Consider the following 8,713-nt stretch of genomic DNA (forward strand, 5'->3'; position numbering starts at 1 on the left):
GGAGGAAGCGTTATTATCAGTGGTGGTCAGTAACGGAGTAGCTTTATTTCGTTACTGTAATTAAGTAAAAAATGAACATTCAACATTCAAAACATTCAAGTATTACTTTACTGAAGTAGTTTTATTTTGAGTAACTTTTACTTCACTACTGTACATTCCAAAGCATAAGATCGTACTTTTTACTTCACTACATTTCAAAAAACATATTGTTACTCCTTATAATATATCACGTGCTCCGACACGCAGAATGAAGTGTTTAGTGCAAGTCTCCAGTGAACTGAATTCACAACCGGGAGATCTTGTGAGCGCGCGCGCGCGACTGATGCTGACGATACATTAAAATAACACAGATTAAATAAAATAACTCATGCACGTTCAAATTCCCCGCTGCAGTGATGTTAACAGTTTTATTAAAATGCTACGCATTTAGCCGTATGTGACGTCCTTTTTATATATTGTTAATCAACAGTATACATTTTTTATATTGTTTGGATTAACTAGCCGAGTAGACAGATATGAATGTTTATTCATAGTAAGTATATTGTAAGCTTATGCTAACTGTCTAGCTAACAAGCTTGCTGGTGCTAAGTTGAGGTCATTTTTAGATTTAAGATTTTTTAGATTTTTTTTTTCAAATATTTTTATTCAATCATCTAGATAGTTTACATCTGGGGGGAAAAGAAAGCATGTGATGTTCAGAACATGGTAACTACAGTAATTATCAAAGTGGAGAGTGATGCCCTCTGGGGGCATTTGGCCAGGGATGTTTTTACACCACACACAAGGTTTGAGAAGAAAAAAATATTTAAGGAAAATATAATTATATTTTCCTTAAAATGTTCTTCCTAACTTCAGGCCTTATTCTCATATCATATATAACTGTGAATGTTCTGCAAAACAACAAACTTTTAAATACCTTTTTCTTCCTGGTGAAAATCAGATGATCAACTCTGTTTTCTCTCAGGTACATGGCAGTTTAAGCTGCACAATGAACATTACTACATTACTCTCGTCAACGTAGTCAGAGTATTACTTCAGACTTATGTGCCCTCTAGAAGCTTGCGTTCTGCAAATGAACGTCGCTTGATTGTGCCATCCCAAAGAAGCACAAAGTCACTTTTACGGACTTTTAAATTAAATGTTCCCTCCTGGTGGAATGACCTTCCCAACTCAATCCGAGCAGCTGAGTCCTTAGCCATCTTCAAGAATTGGCTTAAAACACATCTCTTCCATCTTTATTTGACCCTCTTACTTTCACAATCACTATTCTAATTTTATTCTTAAAAAAAAAAAAAAAAAAAATCTAACTAGCTTTCTAATATTTTTGTATTCTATCTGTTTTCTTTTCATTTATTATACAATTAACAAAAGAAAAAAAGACCTCTAACACTAGCTTGCTCTATTCTTTTTCTGTTCTATCTGTTTTCTTTTTATTTATTATATTATTTAAAAGCCCTTGCTACGTGTACTGCGTTTAAGCTAACTGAGACTTGTTATAGCAATTGTATATCATTGCTCTTTTGTTGATTTTGATTGCTTCCATTGTCCTCATTTGTAAGTCGCTTTGGATAAAAGTGTCTGCTAAATGACCAAATGTAAATGTAGTCCATATCAACAACAAAAATATATCTTGACTCCATATACTGTACTGGTTATTGGCCTAATGGTTAGAAAGTTTGACTCCTAACCCTAAGGTTGTGGGTTAGAGTCTCGAGCTGCCAATACCATGACTGAGGTGCCCTTGAGCAAGGCACCGAACCCCCAACTGCTCCCCGGGCGCCGCAGCATAAATGGCTGCCCACTGCTCCAGGTGTGTGATCACGGTGTGTGTGTGTTCACTGCTGTGTGTGTGCACTTTGGATGAGTTAAATGCAGAGCATGAATTCTGAGTATGGGTCACCATACTTGGCTGTATGTCACGTCACTTGCACTTTTTTTATATATATATATATATATATATATATTTGTTAATATAAAATTGAATTAAGTAGCCTATATAAAATTGCAAAATATATCTTTTGGTACTTTTTTACTTAAGTACATAAAAGATCGATTACTTTTATACTTTCACAAATTGAAAAAGGAGTACTTTTACTTTTACTGGAGTAATATTGTAATATACGTATCTGTACTTTTACTCAAGTACTTGATTTGTGTACTTCGTCCACCACTGGTTATTATGGATTATGGACTAGTATTTTGGCCAGAAGCGAAACAAATTACTGGTGAATTTGGTTTTTATGAACACACAGCTTTTTGCTTACAAGACATGAATTGGTGGATTGGAGTCATGTGGATTGCTTGTGGATTATTGTGATGTTTTTATCAGCTGTTTGGACTCTCATTCTGATGGCACCCATTCACTGCAGAGGATCCACTGGTGAGCAAGCGATGAAATGCTAAATACAAATTCTCCAAATCTGATCCTATGAAGAAACAAGACTTGAGGATAACCATTTTAGAGACCAGATTTTTGATTTCCTGCACTACTATGAATCCTCTTAGTCTCTAGACAGTAAGGCAGAAGGACAATCAGACAGCCAAGACCCAATAAGCAGATGATGTGAGCGTTATGGAAGATAGAAATTATATAGAAGTGTCTTATGCTCAGATTGTCAGCTAAAGGGCTTTGGAAAGTAAGTCAAGCTTGGACAATGGCACACATTATGTTGTGATGTTCTAACTGGAGATGCTTATACAAAGCTTTGTAAGAGGACAAGATTACAGTGTAATTGTAATAATTTTGACCACTATAACAATAGGACACAGTCAATGAGACAGGACAGTACATGCGGATAATGAGAGCAGAATCAATGTGAACACACACACTGGGTTCATTTACACTTTGACCAGGTGATGTACTGATTCCTTTATCAATACTGACTCTGTCTTTATCCAGTAGTAGTGTTAAACTATAGCAGTTGTAACTACATGACCCTGCTAATGAGTTATTGATCTAGCATTTGTTTAAAAAATGCACATAAAAGTTGCATTGTCTCTTGATGCGATAAAAGGAGTAACTGGAATGACCATGAGGTTTCTAAGAGAACAGATTTCCAAATTCCTGAAAAGTAAAAATCGTCTCTAGGTTACGTATGTAACCCTAGTTCCTCGAGGGAACGAGACGCTGCGTCGAGCGCTTTGGGGAACGCGTCTAGCGTGAGCGACTCTGAATATCGTGTGAAATCAGTCCAATGGAAGAGCGTGACGTCACGGGCGGGGTGACGTAAGCGACCAGGAAGCTATAAAAGCACATGCTGCGCAGCTGGCATCAGCTTCGAGTACCAGCAAGCGCCGGCAGGGGTGCCGGGGGGTATGGCTCCGAGACGCAGCGTCTCGTTCCCTCGAGGAACTAGGGTTACATACGTAACCTAGAGACGTTCCTCTTCAGGAACTCGAGCTGCGTCGAGCGCTTTGGGGAACGAGTACCAACGCTGCCAGACTCCCAAACCCCTGCCTAGTGTGTATCCGAAGAGCACAGCTTAGGACGAGAGGACGGATGCGCCTGGAGTGACCGGCATGTCTAGGCCGTAAAATCTTGCAAATGTAGAGGGCGTGGACCACCCCGCAGCGTTGCAGATGTCCAGCATGGATACACCTGCCAAAAAGGCCTTGGAGGCCGCCATACCCCGTGTGAAGTGAGCCTTGGCTCCCAACAGCGGGGGACGACCAGAGGACTCATAGGTGGCGTTGATAGCCTCGACTATCCAACGACTAATAGACTGTTTAGAAGCAGGAGAACCCCTCTTGGGGGGGACCATAGCATACAAGCAATTGGTCTGTTTTTCTCCACAGGGCAGCTCTGTGGACGTATGCGTCCAGTGCTCGAACTGGACACATACAGTTTAGCTTCTCTTGGTCGGGCTCCCGAAAGGGAGGAGGACAGAAAGCCTGCAGCACTACAGGTTGTGGTGTGACAGAGGGGACCTTAGGAACATATCCCGCTCGAGGGTATATGAACGCTTTGGTCATGCCAGGTGCAAAGTCCAGATATGTAGGGGCCACTGAGAGGGCCTGCAAATCTCCTACTCTCCTCAGAGAGGTAATGGCCAACAGAAAGGCGGTTTTGAGTGTCAGATGTCTGTCTGAAATATCTTGAATAGGCTCAAATGGAGGTCTGCACAAGGCCTCTAGCACCACAACCAAGTCCCACGGGGGAATACGGGGACCGTACTGGAGGTCTCAGCCTCAGCGCACCGCGGAGGAAACGTGTAACTAATAGGTGTCTTCCCAAAGACTGACCATCGAGAAGGGCGTGGTAGGCCGCAATGGCCGCCACGTAGACCTTCAACGTGGAGTGGGTCAACCCTGCAGAGAACCTGGCCTGTAGGAACTCCAGAACTGTACCGACTGGGCAGTTTACTGGGTCTAGCTGGCGGTCTCTGCACCATGAGGTGAAGAGTTTCCACCTCAGGGCGTACAGTTTCCTCGTTGAGGGAGCTCTGGATTGGAGGAGGGTCTCAACAACCTCGGTCAGGGGCCACACCCACAGCTTCCCACAGCTCCGGGCGAGGGTGAATTATCTTGCCCTGCGCCTGTGAGAGTAGGTCCGCCCTGATCGGTATCTCCCAAGGAGAGCCGTCGAGGAGCGAGACCAGATCTGCGAACCATACTCGGCCCGGCCAGAACGGGGCTACTAACAATAGACGGACCCCGTCCCGGCGTACTCTCGCCAGAACTCCCGGGAGCAGAGCAATAGGGGGAAATGCGTACAGACGAAGCCTCGGCCAGGTCTGTACCATAGCGTCCAGTCCCAGGGGAGCTGGATGAACTAGAGAGAACCAAAGGGGACATTGTGCTGTCTCCTGAGTTGCAAAGAGGTCTACTTGAGCTCTGCCGAAAAATTCTCCATATCTGCTCCACCACCTCGGGGGTGAAGCTTCCATTCACCGGGCCTCGGCCCCTGCCTCGACAGTATGTCTGCTCCCACATTCAATTTCCCAGGAATATATACTGCTCTGAGTGAGAGGAGTTTGCCCTGGGACCACACAAGGATCTGGTGTGCCAGCTTGTACAAGGGGCGCGAACGCAGACCTCCCTGGTGGTTGATGTAAGAGACCACCGATGTGTTGTCGGTGCGCACCAACACATGGTGATCCCTTAGGTCTGGGAGGAAGTGCTTCAGTGCACGATAAACTGCTAGCATTTCTAGACAATTGATATGCCATGTCAGATGGCGACCACTCCACAGACCACGGGCAGGGTGGCCACTCATGACCGCACCCCAACCAGTGAGGGAAGCATCCGTCGCTAGTGTTACACGGCGACCAGGAGCTCCCAGCACTGGGCCCTGATTCAAGAACCAAGGTTTCTTCCACATGTCTAAGGCACGGAGGCAGCGCCGCGTGACCTTGATAGTTCGAAGTGGATTGCCCCTCGGGGAAAATCCCTTGGTCTTGAGCCACCACTGTAGGGGTCTCATGTACAGCAGGCCAAAAGGTATCACGTTGGACGCAGCTGCCATCAGACCCAACAATCTCTGAAATTGTTTGACAGTGAGTGACTGGCCTTATTTGACTCTCTCGACTGCGATGAGGATCGACTCGATACGAGCAGGGGACAATCGTGCCTGCATCGTGGTCGAATCCCATACTACGCCTAGATAGGTGGTTCTCTGAACTGGAGAAAGTACACTCTTCTTGGCGTTCAGTCTCAAACCCAGCTCCCCCATATGTGCGAGAAACGACATCTCGATGCCGAGCCGCAGCCTGCTCTGACTGAGCTAAAATCAACCAATCGTCGATGTAGTTGAGAATGCGGATGCCCTGCATGCGCAGGGGGACCCAGAGCCGCATCTACACATTTCGTGAACGTGCGGGGTGAGAGTGCGAGGCCAAAGGGAAGTACTCGATATTGGTAAGCTTCGCCCCCGAAAGCAAACCTCAGAAACTTCCTGTGTGTTGTGGAAGGATGGATATGTGGAAGTATGCATCTTTGAGATCTATTGTGACAAACCAGTCCTCGGACCTGATCTGCGCTACAACATGCTTGATCGTGAGCATCTTGAACTTCAGTCTCATAAACTGATCGATTTAAGACCCGCAGGTCTATGATCGGACGCAACCCCCCATCCTTCTTTGGAACTATGAAATACCGGCTGTAAAATCCGGATTCCCTGTCTTGAGGAGGGACCACCTCGATGGCCTCCTTCTCTAATAGGGCTTTCACTTCTTGTTCCAAAACCAGACCCTGCTCGGGGCCGACTATCGTCGGAGTAACCCCCGTTGAACATCGGCGGTGCAGAGCCGAACTGAATACGGTAACCTTTCTCTACCGTGTGCAGGACCCATTGAGATACATTTGGCAGTAGTTTCCACGCTGGCAAATAATCTACTAAGGGAATCAGTCTCTCGAGACTGACCTCTGGTGTAAGAGGCCCCCGCAGGGGTGGAGAGCGTCTCAGCCCCGCTACGCGCACGGGCGGAAGATACTGAGAATGATGCTCGCTGGGGACCACTGCGCCCTGGAACACTGGCAGGGTTGGCAGACCGGCCCCCAGAGGGCGCTGAGGCGAGACGGGCACCGTGTAATGCGGTGTGCACCGCTCTACCCCAGCAGAGGCTGCCCTCTGACGCCCTGGCTCTCTGGCGTCAGGGCTTCTTGGCCGAGGCCTTCTTAGCATCAATGACTGCCCTCAAATCTTGTTTGGGCCTCGAAGACCTCGGCCGAGAGAGCGTCGCTGAGGCTCCCGTTCCCTTTGCGGGGGAGCACGAGAGGCGACGCTCTGCTTTGAGCCTCTCGGTATGAGGAGCTAGGGTGCGGCTGGGGGATCTCCCGCCCAGATGCCCCGAGGGAGCGACGAGGGGGAGGAATTTATGGAACGCCGCCGCCTGTTTGCGAGCCTCCTGAAACCTGTCGACGACAGTGTTGACTGCGTCGCCGAACAGGCCAGAAGGCTGGATCGGGGCGTCCATAAGGCAGACCCTGTCCCGCTCTTTCATTTCAGACAGGGTCAGCCACAAATGCCTCTCCGCAGCCACCATAGCTGCCATGGACCGCCCAATCGCTCGGGCGGTCTCCTTGGTGGCGCGGAGGGAGAGATCAGCGGTCCTTCTGAGCTCAGTGATGTCATCGGACTTGATCTCCTCTCCCTCGTCAAGCTCCTTCAGCAGGTCAGCCTGGTACGCCTGTAACACCGCCATGGTGTGCAGACACGCACCAGCCTGACCTGCTGCCGCATACCCTTTGCCCACCAAAGCCGATTTTGTTCTGAGCGGCTTGGAGGGCAATGCCGGGGCCTTCAGAGACGATGCCGTACCGGGGGACAGATAGCTCGCGAGCGTCTGTTCACCGGGGCATCGCTCTGTAGCCGCGCTCTGTAATCCCCACTACATTGCCGTAGTAATCTGAAGAGGGGATATACAGGCGGGCTGAGAATGGCCTCTTCCACGATCTAGCGATCTCTTCATGTAGATCGGGAAAAAAAAAAAGGAAGGCCCCGGCAAGGAGGTGGCTGACTCGCCCGCAGAAAGCGTTCGTCGAGCTTGCTTTTCTGCGGTTCGGTTGTTTTCTCGGCGGGCCAGTCAAGACTCAACTTGGCCACCACACGAGTCACCACCTCCAAGAGCTCCTCATACCCTAGGCGAGTGGGGTGGTGAATCCCTGTCGACAGACTCCACATCGACCTCCTCGGAGGAAGAGAGGCGGAGTGTCGATCCCTCTCCCTGGGTGGAAGGAACCGCAGAGCGTGCTTCCGACTCCAGAGATTGGGCGCCGGATCTGGCAGAAGTGGAAGGAGATAGGGACTCGCCCGTCTCCATTCCCTCTGTCAGATCCACTTGCGAACCCCACGAGTGCAGCTGCCGTTCTGCCTCGGCAGAAGAAGCGGGGCCAGCACCGCGGGGAACGCTGGCGAAGGCTCCCTCCTCAAAGAGAGCCCTCCGGGAACGAAGCAGCCGCACCGACATCCTCTCACAATGCGGACAGTCGGCCCCCTCGAGAGCCGACTCGGCGTGCTTCGAACCCAGGCAGACCACGCACAGACTGTGTGTATCCCCCCCCGCTCGTAATGTAGCGCGGGCAGGGAGGGACACACAGTCTGAAACGCGATCTGGATTCGCCTTTAGAATGTTTTTAGATTTCGCCTTGCACTTGGACATTGCTTGGAGCTCTACTGGACAGACAACAGTAAATAAGACTCACAAGACAAAATGACATGCACACACAGAGCGCTTGCTGAAGACGCGAAGCTGATGCCAGCTGCGCGGGCATGTGCTTTTATAGCTTCCTGGTCGCTTACGTCACCCCGCCCGTGACGTCACGCTCTTCCATTGGGACTGATTTCACAAAATATTCAGAGTCGCTCACGCTAGACGCGTTCCCCAAAGCGCTCGACGCAGCTCGAGAAAATTTAAAGGAAAACCAGATTCTCAGCTAATCCGCCAATAATTACTACGATTCTCCTAGGAGATCAATTAATATATCTGAGCTTTCTATCTATGAATGAATACACCCTCACAAGGATTTTCTCAAAGCTTTTTCTCGACCCTCTGCGTAGAGGAGAAAAAAAAGTGAAAGGAAAAACTGAATTAAAGTTACTGAGAAGAAACTCCAGGAATCCTTACAGGCCTGTTCTGGGTTAATAGGCCCATTAGAGCATCTGCTCACAGAAAGATTTAACTGGTTTACAACAAGTTCTTTATGCTTGCTTTTTAGTGGTGCTGCTGAGGCAAAAATCAGTATTACAATTAATTTTTCTTCCTGTAAGGGATTT

This window comes from Cyprinus carpio, chromosome B14 (assembly GCF_018340385.1).
Source record: "Cyprinus carpio isolate SPL01 chromosome B14, ASM1834038v1, whole genome shotgun sequence".
NCBI classification, from domain to species: Eukaryota; Metazoa; Chordata; class Actinopteri; order Cypriniformes; family Cyprinidae; genus Cyprinus; species Cyprinus carpio.